General features: G+C 44.4%; 1 long non-coding RNA gene and 1 other non-coding gene across 2 annotated transcripts; one reads left to right on the forward strand and one right to left on the reverse strand.

The window, feature by feature from the left end:
* The first annotated feature begins 2,393 nt into the window (after positions 1-2,393).
* Positions 2,394-2,465, forward strand: trnap-agg (transfer RNA proline (anticodon AGG)). Its single transcript has one exon. It is a non-coding gene; the product is annotated as a tRNA-Pro (tRNA).
* Positions 2,466-6,842: 4,377 nt separating this feature from the next.
* LOC115384922 (uncharacterized) lies at positions 6,843-7,433 on the reverse strand. Its single transcript, XR_003931002.1, has 3 exons — positions 7,348-7,433; positions 6,944-7,026; positions 6,843-6,860 (listed from the first exon to the last, which is right to left on the reverse strand). It is a non-coding gene; the product is annotated as an uncharacterized LOC115384922 (long non-coding RNA).
* Between the last annotated feature and the right edge of the window lie 8,933 nt (positions 7,434-16,366).

The raw sequence follows: 16,366 nt of genomic DNA on the forward strand, positions 1-16,366 counted from the left end.
TCTGTGATTCACGTCTTTGAGTGCAGCATTATTTCTCACAAATGGGAAGATCGTGTTGCGTGACAGGCTGCCATAATAAGTCGCATCGACGGAATGGGAGCAGGACAGAAAGGCAGGCTCCGTTTTTTCCAGTTTCCCACCTGGAAAAGAAATGACGGGGAGCAGACTGAGGAAATACTGAAGAGGCGTCAGACGGCGGGGGTCGCAGAGTGACATGAAAGAGCATCACTTTCCACTCCAGATCTGCCAACATGGTTGTTTGCTCTCCACATTTTCATAAAGGCAAGTAAGCGAGTTCATTTGTTTTTAAGCAGTGTTACTGAAAATGTGGGTTCTCTCTGAATGAAGTCACGTTAGCCGCTAACGGTTAGCGCACCTGCGAACTAGCTTCACCCAGCTGCGAACCAACTTCACTTGTGAAATCCAGTCAGCGGAGGAGGGCAGTGGAGAATCACTTCATGCTGCATCTGTTAACTGTGATAACTGTGTGAATGGCATGGATTAGGGGCAAGAGGAGCAGCAAATATGTGCAGTAGAGCTTTGAGCATGTTGTTTTTGCTTTCAGGTGTTCTTTCATTAAATGTGTGAGTGTGGACCCTGTAGAGAGAGACGTTTCAGGTCCGCGTCCAAATTGTCATTTTCTCACTCATTTTGCGTCTCCATCACAAACCAGGAATGCGCTGTGTGGTCATGAGAGATAAAGTTAATTGGGAGAGTCTTGGGACTGCTGTAAAGTCATTGTTTAAGCTTTTTTAATGGTGTTATACGATCTTGATTTTGTTAGAGTAAGCTGGCTCTGACCTGCCTACACATGGAAATTGTCATTGGTGTGTCCGTCGCAATTTGCGACTGTCTGCCTACCTAACCCTGGAGCTCACGGCACGTGTCTGGTCCTCCACCTCCAACCACTCACACACAGGGCTGGTCCTCAAACCTGGGTCCTCCACCTCCAGCAGCTTGCTCTGTGGTTGACTTTCCAGACCAGGCATCCACAGATCCGCCACCTCAACCTCAGGGTAGATTTTCTTCCCAGTCAAGTCAACTTTCTCGCAATAGACACCGGGAATGGAGATTGAGAAAGGCAGCTGTTGAGGATCAGGAGCGAAAGACAAGAGGAGAACCCCCAAAGACACGACAAACCAAAGAAAGCTACAGTTATCAATGCAAAACGTGTGGCAAGGCAAAGTCTAAACTTACTGGCCACACACAGCTACGGGGGAAATGGTGCTGTCCAGCATCTGGAAAGAGCATTGAAGAGTGGAAAAGCACTCTGTGAAAATGTTAACAATGTACAGTATTTGTTGTGAACGCGATTTTATTTGTTTTGAGTGTTACACAATTTATTTAATTTTATTTTATTATTGTAAGCATTAGAAGTTCTGTATTTCAAGTTTTAAAACAAATGTTCAAGCAGATGTTAACATGTCAAAAAAGGGTTGATTTGTCACTCTGAGGGAAAAAAAAAACAACGAAAAACACAACTCTTGTGGTGTAACAGCAACACAGCCAACCTTTGGGTGGAAGATTCCAGGTGCAAATCCTGGCAAGAGTGTGCAACTTGTTGTATTTTTTTTTTTAAATCATAGAGGATTATCAATAATATCAATGATATTAATAGATTAATACAGCAATTAATATTTAACAGAACAATAATAGAGGAATAAGTACTTCTTTCTGAGCTACAGCGTCTGATGATGTAAGATTTTATACTGAATTTTCTCATTTTTTTCTCCTTTTCTCTTCCCCCCTTCCCCTTTTTCCTTTTTTTCTTTCCCCCACCGTAGCAGTCCCTTTTGCCTCATCCTTGGCTGAGATGGTAGAGCATCAGACTTTTAATCAGGGGGTCCAGTGTTCAAGTCCCTGTCCAGGTGCTGTAAGGGGTGGTTTATGTATGGATCCATACAGCAGAGGGACACAGTGCTGCTGTGTGTCTGTGGCCAAAACACACGTCATGTATGTCCTGGTGACATGCTGTGTTTTCTCCTGATGATGGCGTTTTTCAAGTATGAGAAGTCTCACAGGTTCTATTGACATTGAGACCATCTTCCTCTGTGACTTCTTTGACACCCATGAGCTGGATGTGATGTTCCTGTCAGAGACATGGTTGCTTGAAGGTGGACTGGTCCCCATGATGGAACTCTGTCTCCAGGACTGTGGCTTCTTCAGCTCTCCCAGCATGCCATTGGGCTCACTTGGGGCCCGTTTCTGTCTTTCTGGACTGTTTGAAGTAATTGAGATCAAGTTGACCATCATTCAAGTCATCATGACTCATGTTTTCATTTCCTTTGGTCAGGATGTGGTCATTGGATGAACACTGTCCAGGCTGTCAGGAGTCTGGATCACCTGCCTGATTCATGACAATCAGTTGAGTCTTTTTGTCTCTTCAGCATATCGGCTCGTTGGTCTAGGAGTATGATTCTCACTTAGGGTGTGAGAGGTCCCGGGTTCAATTCCCGGACGAGCCCTTCAGTTGTCTTTGCTCTCTCCTACCAATGGTTTTCATGTTTGTTTAAAGACGAAGTCTGTCCACCATAGGAAAATGTGATGTAATTTGATTAGTTTGATATATTCCAGTTAAAGTGAGGGTAACGAGTGTGGAAACCCTCCTCAGATTCAGAGTGATGATCTGGTTGGTGGAGGAGCGACCGGCCCCCAGTGACGTGGAGGGAAACCCCGTAGCGTCAGCACAGGTTCAGACTGCTGAACGAAGCCACACCTGGCTTTACCAACGTGACACAGCTGCTGAAGGAGCTCCGGCTCCATGCTGCTCACTCAGAGGAGGAAGAACCAGATGTTGGACTCTGCAGGCCAGGGGCCTGGTTGATCACACACTGTGGAGGATCCACACTAAAAGTCTACCAGCACCAAAAGCAGAAACATCCTCTGGTTTATAAAGCATGCAGCTCTTTCCCTTTATAAATCCAGTCCAGCTGGAAGGCTGTGCAGGTGGATTCACCTCATATCACCCTCCACACACACACTTTCTACCAGGAATGGTCACAGTACCTCAGGAAGATTTGATCTCAATAAGCTGCTGATCGCTGGAGTTTTACTCTCAATCATGGCAGAGAAGACGAGGAGAAGGAGTTTCAACAACTTCTACATTGACTTGTTGAGGGAAATATGATTTTACCAGAGGATTTTATTGCTTTTTATTCCAACATTTTACAGCTACTATTTCTCTCTCTTTCTGGTTGCCTCGACCAGCCTTGTGGCTTCTGGAGTCATCTGAAGGTTTTTTCAGACATTGTTAAGTGTTTTTGTTGTGTTTAACTTGGACTGGCTGACTCCATCTGTTATCAGGGCTTTGTGTCAGTATCTGGTCTGAACCCCGACCGGGAGGAAGAGACTCAGAGAAGGTCTGTGAGCGACAGCTTTCTCGTCTGTTCTTCTAGTCTCTGAGAGAATCCTTTTTAAACTAGGAGGACGAGAGAGGGGTCATTTGTCCCTTTCCATGTATCAGACAGCAGAGGAGTGATTTGACCCATAAGGTGATAAACAACCTTTTTTTATCTGAAAAGACATGTGAATGGAGTAGACTCAGACGCTGCCAGCCAGTCCACCCGTCTCTCCTGTATAGAAATGAGGCAATCACAGCTGCAGGCACGGACAATACAGAACAATATCAAGGAACGTCAGTGAGAGAGGATCTATACAAACCACTTTAGACACTTGTGGATTTCTCAGAGATTCTTTATGTCAACAACATGAGGATGTCCAGAGCTCTTTGCTTTGAGATGGATTTTATCTCACAACCACCAAGAGACACTCAGCCTCTGTTCATGAGCTTGATGATATTGATGTAAGACAGGGGTCCTCAAATACAAATCTTGAAGGTCCACATTTGTTTTTTACATACAAGCATGGGTCCAGGCTTCAGCGCCCTGTGGGAGCCGGGGGGGGGGGGGGGGGGGGGGGGGGGGGGGGGGGGAGTGCAGAACGGCGCTCACACGGAACGTTTAAGAGAGATTTTTGTTCTTTTTCCATTCATTTGCCCTGGGTCCACAGCAGTCCACTAATTGAGGAACACGGATGTAAGACTCAGAACCTGGAGAAGCTGGGGATTGAACACAGGACCTTCGACATGCGAAGCAGACGCTCTGCCACTGATCTACATCCCTGCTTCCTGCACCTGTTCTGCTGATTCGACAGAAGTGAATCAGCTCAGTATCTATTCGTTCTGTAACTTCATTGACTTCATTCCGTAGTGCTCTATTAACACATCTTCAAAATACTTTCCATTGTTTCTAGTTTGCTCGAATGGCCAGAAATGACTTGTACTGATCTTTGAGTTGTGCTGTAAATACTCTGCTTTGTACGACCATAAACAAACTTGGCCATGTGATTTTGTTATTTTGTTGTAATTACTTTGCTCTGTACGTCCATTTCTGTCGATCTAAATTTTTGTTGTGATGTTGTGTTTGACTATGTTTGGCTATGTTGTGCTGACTGTGATGGGTGGAGAGAGGTGAGCATTCAGAGCTGGTTTGTGTGTATGTGTGTGTGTGTGCTGTTTCGTTTTTGCTTATTGTCTCTTATTATTTTTTTATTTCTTTTATTTGGTTTTGTTTGTTTTGTTCGTATCATTGATGTGTATACACTTTATTTTTTCACATGTACATGTAATTTTGCTATCTTTTATTTTGTTACACTTCTCTGATCCTTATGTTGTTATGAATCTGAGGATCCCCTCGAAAACGAGATCATATATCTCAGGGGGTTGATCTGCTCTCTGGCTGACAGCTGCTGCTCCAGAGGCAGAGGAAAGCCTGCAGAGGGGGTTGGACAGGAGAGACTGTCTCTCAGGGGACGGAGACACAGGAGCTGCTGCTTTCTGTCTCTCTGGGATGTGAAGAGTTCCTCACCTGGAAAGGTCTGAGTCAGTGTGACGGTGTCTGCAGCTCTGAAGGTGTGAACAGGGAACAGAGGAGGGATTTAAAAAGTCTCTTTGAGGAAGAGAGGAATGGGAATGCAGTGAAAACACATCTGTATCATCTGGAGTCAGACTTCAGAGCTCCGATGATTTCATTTACAGTCAGTTAAACCCTGCAGAGTCACAGCAGAACCACAGAGTAACACACACACCCTCATCACTCAGTCTGGCTGTGTTCATTGATCATTTGGGCTGAAATGGTTCTGATCACAGCCACTGAATCAAGTCTTTTCTGTCCTTCTAACAGTCAGAGAAGCCTGCAGCTCCCTGACAACACTCAGTCAGAGAGCAGTGAAGTGACTCCAGGTTCCTCCTGCAGCGTCACATCGATCACTGAAGACCTGCCTGAGCTCTGATCAGTGAGCAGGAAGTGTGTGAAGGGTGCAGTGTGTCTCTGACTCGTCTCACTGACCAATGTCTTCAAATGTCCAAAAGAAACGACGTCCAGCTTTTCACAGCTGAGAGCAGAACCAGCAAGCAGCAGTAGACAGAAAGAGACATGGTGGCCAGAGAGAATGGAGGAGGAACGGTTTAGAGCCGTTTAGCTGAACAAGAGTCTCTGTAGGAACACATTTTATACAATCTGCTTCCTGAATTAACTCGTGTGTGTCAACCAAGCTGACCTTCTGTCAACATTACTGCAATCAGAACTGGTGGAATTCCTGCCTCCCATGCAGGAGACCTGGGTTCACTGATTAATGACAGTCCTGTTCAGGGTCCCCTCTGATCTCTGCAGTCCAAGGCTCACCTCTCAGGGATGAAGAAACGTCTTTCACTTCTGAAGAACAAACTTTATTCCAAGAGCCTTTTTTGGTCTCACTGAGAGAAATAACTTCACTTCACCAGAGTGTTTAAATTTTCACAGGATTTTTATTCACTCAAAGGATTACAGGTTATAATTCAAAATTGATAAAAAGGTAAAACAGCAAAAAAATGAAGAAATCATAGAGAACTGATTTTGGATTGGTTCTTACTGTCTCAAACTTCAGACATGTATTATTTGAATATTACAATATGGTGAATTTACGTGAGCAATTTTTAGATGTTGCCACTCATAATAATCTGTTTTTAGTCTAAATTTGGTATCTGGATGACATCGACCTTCAGATTTCAGAAAACTTTCAAAGATCTTTTCTCTTTCAATTCAGAAAAAATTGACAGCATATAACCCAAGAGTTCTGGAGGGGGGGGGGGGGGGGGGGGGCTCTGAGCAAGAGCGAGAGCGCCACCCACCAGAAAACAGGGTTTACTCATATGTTCCGGTCCCATGGACATGTCCTCTGATGCTGTTTCATTACCAAGGAGACCAACCACAGCCTCAGTTCAAAAAAAAAAAAAAAAAAGAAAAAAAAAGAGGAAGACAAGAGAAGAGAGAAGAAAAAAAAATGTGCACATGAGATATGCAAGTGAGTTCTTCAGGCCCAGATCAACCACTCAGGATGAAATACAACCTGGTGAGGTTACATACGGTTCAACACCTGCTGCAAACCACATCCTGCCTCACCTTGGTGCTGAAAAAGCTCACTTTTTGCAAAAGCTAATAAGTTGGATTACAATCACAAAAATATCTCCTCAGTTATATCTTCCTGAGAGGGAGCAGATGATAATATATGATTCAATGAGCACACATGATATGACCTAAAAAATAAATGAAAAAGGAGTACAAAGGGGAAAAAGGGGAGATTAAAAAGACATCCACTGTGGTCCAGTATTCGGCAAAAGAATCCTCCTCTTATTCACCACAGTCCTCAGAAGGAAAAGGAACCTTGTTCCACTGTCTGTAGGAACATGATCAGATTCATCATTTCTGGAAAAAGCTCATAAAAACTTCTTGTCTTCACAGCAGGAAGGTTCAGAGGACCGACTTCATCCCTCCACTGCACTCCGCTCAGCGTCCGCCCGGTCTGCTGGTCTGCCCCCTGCTGGCCTGCAGAGACATGACGACACAGGAGTGAGGAGAGTCTGGCTCCACCCAGAGCTCCAGAGCATCAGCAGAGAGGAGAACAGTACCTTACAGTACAGCCACAGCGCCCCCTGCACAAGCAGGAGAAACAGTGGCACCACCACCCATCTGACGATCACAGCTGTTGGATCTGAACACACAGAGAACAATCAGCGTCTGTCTGAGGACTGCTGGAAGTGAGACCATCAGAGTCCTCCATCTGGGCTCCCTCTTGGTCTGGATCAGGTCTGGGTGGCGCGACAGAGACCAAACCCCTCCAGACATGTCTGTCCCTTCCATCTTCCTCCAGCTCTGCTGGCTGGACTCCAAGTCTCTCCCAGACCAAAGCAGAGAGTCCTGGACCCCCTCGGGGCCTCCTCCCAGTGGGACCTCCTGCTGGACCTCTAAAGGGGGGAAAACCCACACATGTTCTCTGAAGGGTGGAGTGAAGGAGGAGTCAGCTTCTTCTTACCGAACACAGACAGAGACAGCAGGCGGCTCTCTGAGGAGAAGTTGTGTCCAAAAACATGGAGGTGATAAACACAGCTGTAGTTTCCCTGGTGGGCGGGCTCTGCGGCAGGAAACAGGAAGTGTGCAGAGTGATTGACGGCCGGCTGGGTGGAGTTGTAGGAGGTGTTGGAGGAGGTGAAGGTGAGCTGGAAGGAGCCTCCTGGGTACTGTGGCTGGATGGAGCAGCTGATGGTGAAGGTGGAGCCCCACACCACCTGGAGCCCCTGCTGCTGGGCCTCAGAGACCCCGAGCATGGAGGAGGAGGAGGACACAGAGAGGACTGGATGGAGCAGCAGGTCTGGAACACACACACATACACACACACACACACACACATACACATACACATACACATACACATACACATACACATACACACACACACACAGGTCATTGACAGAACTTTAACTCTGACTGTGGTTAGTGAGGAACACACCACTGATGAACTTACCTGAGCAGGTCAGATTACTGCTGGAGTGATATTCATAGAAAACTGAACACTTCATGAAATCAGACCCAGACTGAAAGCAGTCGTCTCTGATCACCACTGTAAGTGTGGAGTTGACTGAACGTGTCTCATCTGCAGACACGGCAGAGCCGCAGTGAAGATGTGAACAAACAACAGCTGCTTTCTCCAAAGACCACTGAGCGATAATTGCTGGTCTCCAAACTCCAGAACTTCTGATCTGCAGAGCTGTCTAGACTTCACAGCACATACCCTGACACTACCAGAGATATACCATAGAAGAGCAGTGACGTTGCTATTTTAAGTCAAAAGTAATCTAATTACTGACTTTTCCCAGCGTTACACCGTTACCATTACTGACAATGAAATTCTGTGTTTCTGTTCCTATAATTCACATTTTCACCTGGTTCTTCCTCGTCCACAGTCCAGTGGAGTATGTTTAGAGAAAGAAGGAACCTGATTGGTCCAAAGTGCATCACGTGACATGACAGAGATACAGCCACAGAGAGCCCTGATCATTCAAAGGCTTTTAAACTCAATGGAAGTTCAGACCTCTACTGACAAATATCCATGTCAGTAGCTGTAGAAATGCGATCTACGGAGACAAATCAGATTTGATGGTGTCTCAAATTATCACACAACAACATCTGAATCATTTAGATTAATGGAGTTCTTCCTGTTTGTAGTTTAGTCTGTCAAGTGTCCATTTATTTCATGAACCCGATGTTCAGTTTTATAATAAATAACTGAACATGCATCTTAAAGTTCCATTCAGAGGGATCCAGATTCTGTGAAGGATTTAAACGATTTTATCTTGTAAAAGTAACACAAGAGTGATTTTGCCTGGTAATTAAAAATATCATAACTTAGTTACTTTCTTGAAGGAGTTACTAGTAACTACAACTACTTTTTAAAACTAACCCTCCCAACACTGATGAAGAGTGGACTCTTGGTCCGGACTGCATTAGAACTGACTGTTCTTCCTCGTGGCCACCAGGGGGCGCAGCAAACCAAAGCAGCCCAGCAGTGAATGTATGAAGAGCAGCTGCTTCCAGCTGATCCAGCTCCTGGACAGTTCACCTGTATGGAGCACAGCTCCTCCTTCAGGGACTGCTTCCTGGACGCTTGTCCACACTGACCACAGCAACAACCGCTGCTGGGAGCAACTGAGGCTGAGCACAGAGCTCAGCAGGTAATCACATTACTCAGAGTATTGAGTGTTTGTGGAGAGTGAGAGTTGTCAGAACACTGAGTGGATGACACACTGTGTTTGTCCTTGTCTTTATATCTGTTTACTGGTCTAAAACTAATGTAAATTACTCTGCTACATAACTTTGTCTTCACTTAGAGGAAGTTACTGACTACATTTTATACAGGTAACTTGTAACTGTACCGGATTACATTTTTAATGTAACCCTCCAAACCCTGCTGAACACATAACAGAACGTCAACCAGGGGAAACAGTAGAACCTCAGATTAATCAGGAAAAGCTCAGGGGAAAAATAAAACCTCAGAGGAATCAATAGAACCTCAGAGGAAACAGTAAAAGCTCGAAGTAAACATTCAAAACTGAGAGGAAAGAGTAGAAACTCATACAAGACGATAGAAACTCAGGAAACAGTAGAAACTCAGCTCAGCTCCAGCAGTTGATGTATTTTCATCCTCAGATCTTTGTGGATTTGAGGTTTATTTCTGACAACATGATTTTGTTGGAGACCAATCAGCTGATCTCTGGTTTGAGGAACAAACTGAAGCAGCAGAGAAGCAGCAGGAAATTAATCTGCTGTTAAACCAGGAAGGAAAGATACATTTTTAAAGTCAGCAAAACATACCTGAGCAGGTGACATTCAGGGTGAGAGAGGATCTCCGTGATGCCACACAGTTCCACAGATCAGATCCAGATTGAACACAGTCTGAGTTGATTATCCACATAAATTGAATTGACACACCAGTTGGTTGTACAGAAACAGCAGAGCCACAGTTCAGATGTTCACAGATGAGAGCTGCTCTCTTCAGGGTGAAGCCATAGCCCGCCACAGGTCTCTGTTCACCAAAAACTTTCAGCTCCGGTCTTCCTGCACAGCGACTGGCACCTCCCACCAACCTGACCTCATCCCCTGAACCCAGAGCAGAGAGAGAAGAGAGAGAGGATGGAATGAGACTGAAGAGAAGAGCAGTGGGCGCTGCAGCTCCTCTTCTACCTGAGCAGGTGAGTCCAGCAGCTTTACCAGGTGAGCAGCTGCTTCTAGCTGAGCCTGAGCTTCTACAGTCCAGCAGAGCAGACTCATGGCCTCCACACTGGAACTCTGGGCTCCACCTGGGAGTCTGCACATCTCCATAGAGCGCCCCCTGCAGGACTGAAGGAGCCCCGCAGCCCAGCTCCCGACACACCACCTGTGCATCCTGCAGGTCCAGGTCTGCTTCACACACTGAGGACCAGGTCTGGTCAGACGGGTTAGTCTTCACCTGCAGTCTGCCTGAACAGCGACTGGATCCATTCAGCAGCCGCACCCCGTCTGAACACCAGGGATGGGGAGGAATGCAGGACATGTGACACAGTTACAAAAATAGGATACAAAAGCAGTGTAACTTTAATCCTTTACCGTACATTAAACATTTGTAATCTCATTACAGGTATATCTGTTAAAACCATGGATTACTGATCAGGATTACACTGTAAAATCAGATTGAATATTCCAGACATGTGAGCTGTCCAGACTTTACAGCACAAACCCTGACACTACCATAGATATATAAAGAGTAGAGGCCATAGATTAAATAGTAGACCATAGATGTATAAAGAGTAGAGATCATAGACATATAAAGAGTAGAAGCCATAGATATATAAGGAGTAGAGGACATAGATATATAAAGAGTAGAGGCCATACATATATAAAGTAGAGGCCATAGATATATAAAGAGTACAGGCCAAGGATATATAAAGAGTAGAGATCATACATATATAAAGAGTAAAGGCCATAGTAGATGTGGGCCAATATGAACTGTATTCACAAAATCTCTAGAAGACATGTGGTTTCATAGGCGAAATGGTCCACTGATTCAGAATACGGCTGGTGTTTTGGCCTAGATATTGTATTTCGGTTGGTTCTTTGACCATATTTGAAATGATGTGACTAAATTCGCATAAAAAACAGTTTTCTTGAAATAACACAAAAACTAGACAAGTTAGACCTATAGTTACTATGAAAGCTGAATATAAACCTTTACCTTCTGAACACTTTGAGCCTATTTGGAAGTCTGTAGTACCAGTGGTTCTCAAAATTTGATATATTTTTCTTTTTTCGGGGGGTCTGACTGATGCCGCCAACAGATGTGTCAAGTATTGGCAAGTGACACAAATATCTTCTTCAGATCATCAGTTGTGACCTTGCACTGGGCCAAACACTGGACAGAGCATCTCATAAATGATTCTTTGAACATCTTTCTCCTAGTTCTGATTGGAACCATGGGGAAATCAGAGGGAGTAGCTTCTGAGCTAGTAACAGTGGCCGAGGCCTTTGATCTGATTGAGACTTTTTTGATGGACATGCCCACAACTACTGATGGAGTATTCTCGGGATCATCTGTTGCAATCTCCATGGATGTATCTCTGATGGCTTCAGCGTAGCAAGCTCTTTTACGGACCATGTCCTCCTGCCTTTCTACCTTCTACTTTTACTCTGCACCTGGAAAAATTTTCTTCTCGCTCATGTTTCCTTTTGTGTTGCTTGGACCAATTCTTTGGTACCGTTTGTGAACAAGTGGCAGTGTACAGGCACAACAATTGTCCTCATAGAAAGCGATGTCTCCAACTCTCATCACAATATCATGCTCAACTTCTAGATCAGGGGTCGGCAACCCTTGGCACGCATGCCACTGGGCACATTTACATGCCACCCATATAATGGCTTATAAGGCAGAGCGGATGTGTCATGTAGACGTCCGAGTGGATCTGCTTCACTCTGTATTTCGGAGCCGATTGTACGAGGTGGTGTAGACCGATCGATAACCCGCTCCGTGTCTCATATAAAAGCTGCCTGACAGCGGAGCGAAAAAAACGGGGGATTATTTGTTCCGCATGCGCGCCCCAGTACGTAGTGACGTGACGACGTGCGCAGTAAACGGGAAACAGGACTGTCAAAAACAAGCAGAAAAACATTTTTTTAATAAAAACCCCGAGAGAAAAAACACTGGAGAGAAGAAATGGAAGCAAATCGCGCTACAGCGAGTTGTTTAAAGAGCTCCATAGCAAAAAACGAGTGATTGCTCCGCCGGTGTTATGGATTAACTGGTTCCCGTGTTAAGGAGTGACGGCGGACTTCTGTGTAAACACATGCTGATAACAGCAGCTGTTAAAGTAAGACTCATAAAATACTTTGAACTTATACATTCACTGTAACTGTAGAAAACCGACGTTCGCTAGATCGACTTCAAGTCTCAGTCATCTATTGGTCACAAGTTAACACGGGCACCAGTTAATTCGAAACATGAGCATGCAGAGCACAAAACACAAAGTTTATGAAAGCAGTTTTTGGAGTAACAGAAAAAAATATCTTTAAAGATATGTTTGTATTGTTGTATATTTTTATCTCATTTTAAATGGTTACACTGTGATTCTATTACTCTGCCTTGTGACTGCCTTTTGTGCCTTGCAACTGTGTAGGTGAGGGGTCACCATAGCTAAACCTTTGATCTCTTTGTGATAATGTAAATGCCACAGCCCAAGGGACTTTAGGTGTGAACCAGCCAGGATAAGGAGCTGACGCCAGGTCAGAAGCCACAGGAGGTAACCAGGTGTCAGTCTATTGTACCGGTCGTATGTGGCCTGCTGAGATAAGCTGAACTGTTGTAAAAGGCCCCAAGCTAGCAGGAAGAGACTGTTGTGACTGTATGCAGGATCGCAAATCTTAAGCATGATTGTTAACTCCTGGAGACGAGAAGTCCCATGTGCCACCCTTAATTATGCGGAAACCGAGGATAAAGGTGTCGCTCTACCAACAATCAGGGCCATTCAGCCTAGGGTTCAGACTGAGATCTGTTCTCGCAGGGCTGATGGACCGAGAGCCTCGTATTTTGATTTTATTGCTAGCATGAGACCTTCTTCGCTGTCTGATCATCCTCAATCAAATAAAAGAATCTGTGCTGAGACTTAGAGGTTTCAAGCATCCTTTTTTCATTTCAAACTCAGTCTCAACAGTATCTGCTTTATCTGAAAGGAATACATTTCCAGGTATGTTGGAAATCTTTTTGTATTTTGTGTTAACTTGCGTTTTATTTGATAATGGCACACACATTGATGAGAAAATTTTAAACTGGCACTCCATGACAAAAAGGTTGCCGACCCCTGTTCTAGATGCTTCTGATGGACATCTCTCTTTCCTCTGATGTCATCGTACATCATCAGTCATCATACATGTTATCGGTTGATGGTGGAGGAAACCAATCCAGACACAGGGAGGAACATGCTAACTCCACACAGAGAGGTCTGCACAGTCTGGGGATTGAACCCATGACCCTCTTGCTGTGAAGCAAGAGCACTAACCACTTATCCACTGTGCTGCCTGGGCAACTTATCTTTGGGTCAGAAGTTCTAGTATTCAACATTGTTGACATGATTCTGCAAAGAAAGCATATTTGAACAAAGCGGTGTTTCATATCTGAAATGATCAAAACAGAAAAGTTGAACAGTTATAAACATTAAACATACTACTATATACATTCCTTAGGCACTGTTGTGTTATGTCTGGAGTCATTTTATTGAGTAGATATGCCTGCAGTGTCTGTTATTTGTCAATCTAAGCACCAAAATCTTGACTTTCCCCAAAAACTGGGGTTGGTGCTGCATTACCTTGACTAATATCATATGACCTTGACTTTCAACTCACTTTAAAATATTATAAATGGAATCAGCACTCCAAAAAACCCAACCAATCAATTTTTAAGTCAAAACTAAATATATTGTTGGATTGCATAATGGACTGGGTATGCGAAAAGGGCCCTTTTTGACAATATCCCAAACAAATGAAAAGAACCAACCGAAATGCCAAACTGAGACAACTTTACTTGATTGTTTCTGTATCAGGAGAGTATTTGGTCTACAAAACCACATGTCTTATGAGGGGGACCCAGATTAGCCCACCCCTAGCCATAGATACATAAGAGTAGAGATCATAGATATATAAAGAGTAGAGGCCATAGATATATAAAGAGTAGAGGCCATAGATACATAAGAGTAGAGATCATAGATATATAAAGAGTAGAGGCCATAGATATATAAAGAGTAGAGGCCATAGATACATAAGAGTAGAGATCATAGATATATAAAGAGTAGAGGCCATAGATATATAAAGAGTGGAGGCCATAGATATATAAAGAGAAGATACCATAGATATATAGCGAGCCGTGATGGGAGTAACTGTTATTTTGTCTTCACTGGTTTGGTTCATTTCTTCAAACAGAAATGACCTTTTCAAACCTCTAAGATCATTTGGCAAAACAGTCTGACAGTTCAGCACAACACCAGATTAATGTAGCATTTCCTGTTTGTCACTTTTTGGGGTCAAGTATTCATTTATTTCATTAATCATATGTTTAGTTTTATAATAAAAAACTGAACATGCACCTTACAGTTCCAGTAAGTGGGGACCCAGATTCTTTGACACATTTAAAGGTGCATTAGAGAGTTTAAAACAATAAAAATATGAATGTGTGACATGAATATGTCACAAATATTCAGTGATGTGTAGAATGTCCCTGACATATTCATTGCAAGTACCGCTAACAGCGCTAACTTGTCACTTGAATAGTTACAGTGCCGGTCCGGCAATTTGTATTTCTTGGGGAGAACTTGAGAGGATGTGACGTAATGCGCCTCCCGCTGGCCTGACTTCCTTAGCTTTCGTTTTGTCCGCCATTACTCCGCCAGATGCTTATCGAGCAACAACTGAGCAGTACTGAAGATGGATCTTCCAGAAAGTAAGAAAATACCGACTTCTGTCACTGCCACAGCTCCAGCACAGACCCACCAGGCAGAAGAACCTTAAAGGTTACTGCAGCGCTGCTAACAGAGTGAGGAAGGATGCCGACCAAAAGTTACTTCAGTTGAAGCCATTCTTGTGAATCAATCACCTCTTCTGCATGCCAAGGCTGCTAATGCAGGTTTTTTCTCCTCTTCCGTGCACGTACATGGACGCAAGCCACAGGCACCAGCGTTTCACTGAGCTGCAGTTACGCCCAAGGCCTGAAGGGGCCGCTGTTTCGCATGAAACATGCAAACTCCTTAATGCACCTTTAAACACATTTGTTTTCTGAAGTAATGCAAAAGTTATTTTACCAAGTAATTAGTGATCTTTAAAATATTATAACTCGGTTACTTTATTGAAGGAGTAACTAGTAACTATAACTACTGGGTTTGAATCTGCCAAATCCTCAGTGGTACTACTGGGCGGCTCAAATACGAGCCTCAATTTTCTATTTTGACAGGAATCATCCACCAGCTTGGGTTCTAATGGAAACACATCTCCTCAATATTCCTCCAAACCTTTATATGTATTCGGCTAATAAACGCAAACTTCTTAAAAACACTAAAAAGCCATTTCTCAGAAGCGCGTTGTCAGTTTGGCATACTTCTCTCGCATATTTGGGAGAGGTTGCTGAGCTTTCCCAGTTCTCCTCAGTCTATGGCAATGATGATTTTGTTCCTGGCAGAGCAGACTTGGGATTTAAAATTTGGGCCACTCAGGGCATCGCAAAGATGTCAGACTTATATGATGAAAACGAAACCCTTATGTCTTTTGAACAGTTGAAAGCAAAATACAATATTCCTATAAAACATTATTTAAATACCTGCAGCTTAGAAGTTTCATTCTTTCCAGGCAGAAAAACAATCTGACACTCCCAACTTTAACTACTCTTGAAGACTGTGCTTTGAGGGGGTTACACTCTAAAGCAGGGGTCACTAACTGGCGGACCGCGGTCCGGACCCGGACCCAGACGCCATCCAATACGGACCCGGACTTATATTGAGCGGAGCGGAGCACGGCGTGCTGAGTAGTACGGTGTGCAACGCGCGGATCGGTGCGGCGGCGCGCAGAACGGTGCGGCACGGTGCCTGCATGCGGTGCCCGTCCATGCTTCACATGTCCGCGTAGGTGCGCGTTGCACGTTGGTCCGCGTGACGTAAAAATCGTCATGAATTCCTGTCCGCTAGGGTCTCGCGGAGCGATCCACGGACGTCCGCGCAGCTGCCAGATTTTGAGACCGCGTTGCGCGCAGCTCGTGGCGGTGTACGCATGCGTCAGAGCGTTACAGCAAACCAAACATGACGGTAAAAGTGAAAGTAGACGGAGCTCCAGCCTGATGGCTCCACTTAAAGACACCAAAAGAGTGAAAAACTGGTGGAAAGAGAGAGAGACTCTGTCTGGAGGGAGGAGAAGGTCTGCAGACAGAAGTGAAAAAGTCACTAATCGCTCCGGCGCCGCCCTGCGATTCAGAAACAGGAAAAAAAAAAGCTAAA

Source organism: Salarias fasciatus, unplaced genomic scaffold, assembly GCF_902148845.1.
Source record: "Salarias fasciatus unplaced genomic scaffold, fSalaFa1.1, whole genome shotgun sequence".
Classification (NCBI taxonomy): domain Eukaryota; kingdom Metazoa; phylum Chordata; class Actinopteri; order Blenniiformes; family Blenniidae; genus Salarias; species Salarias fasciatus.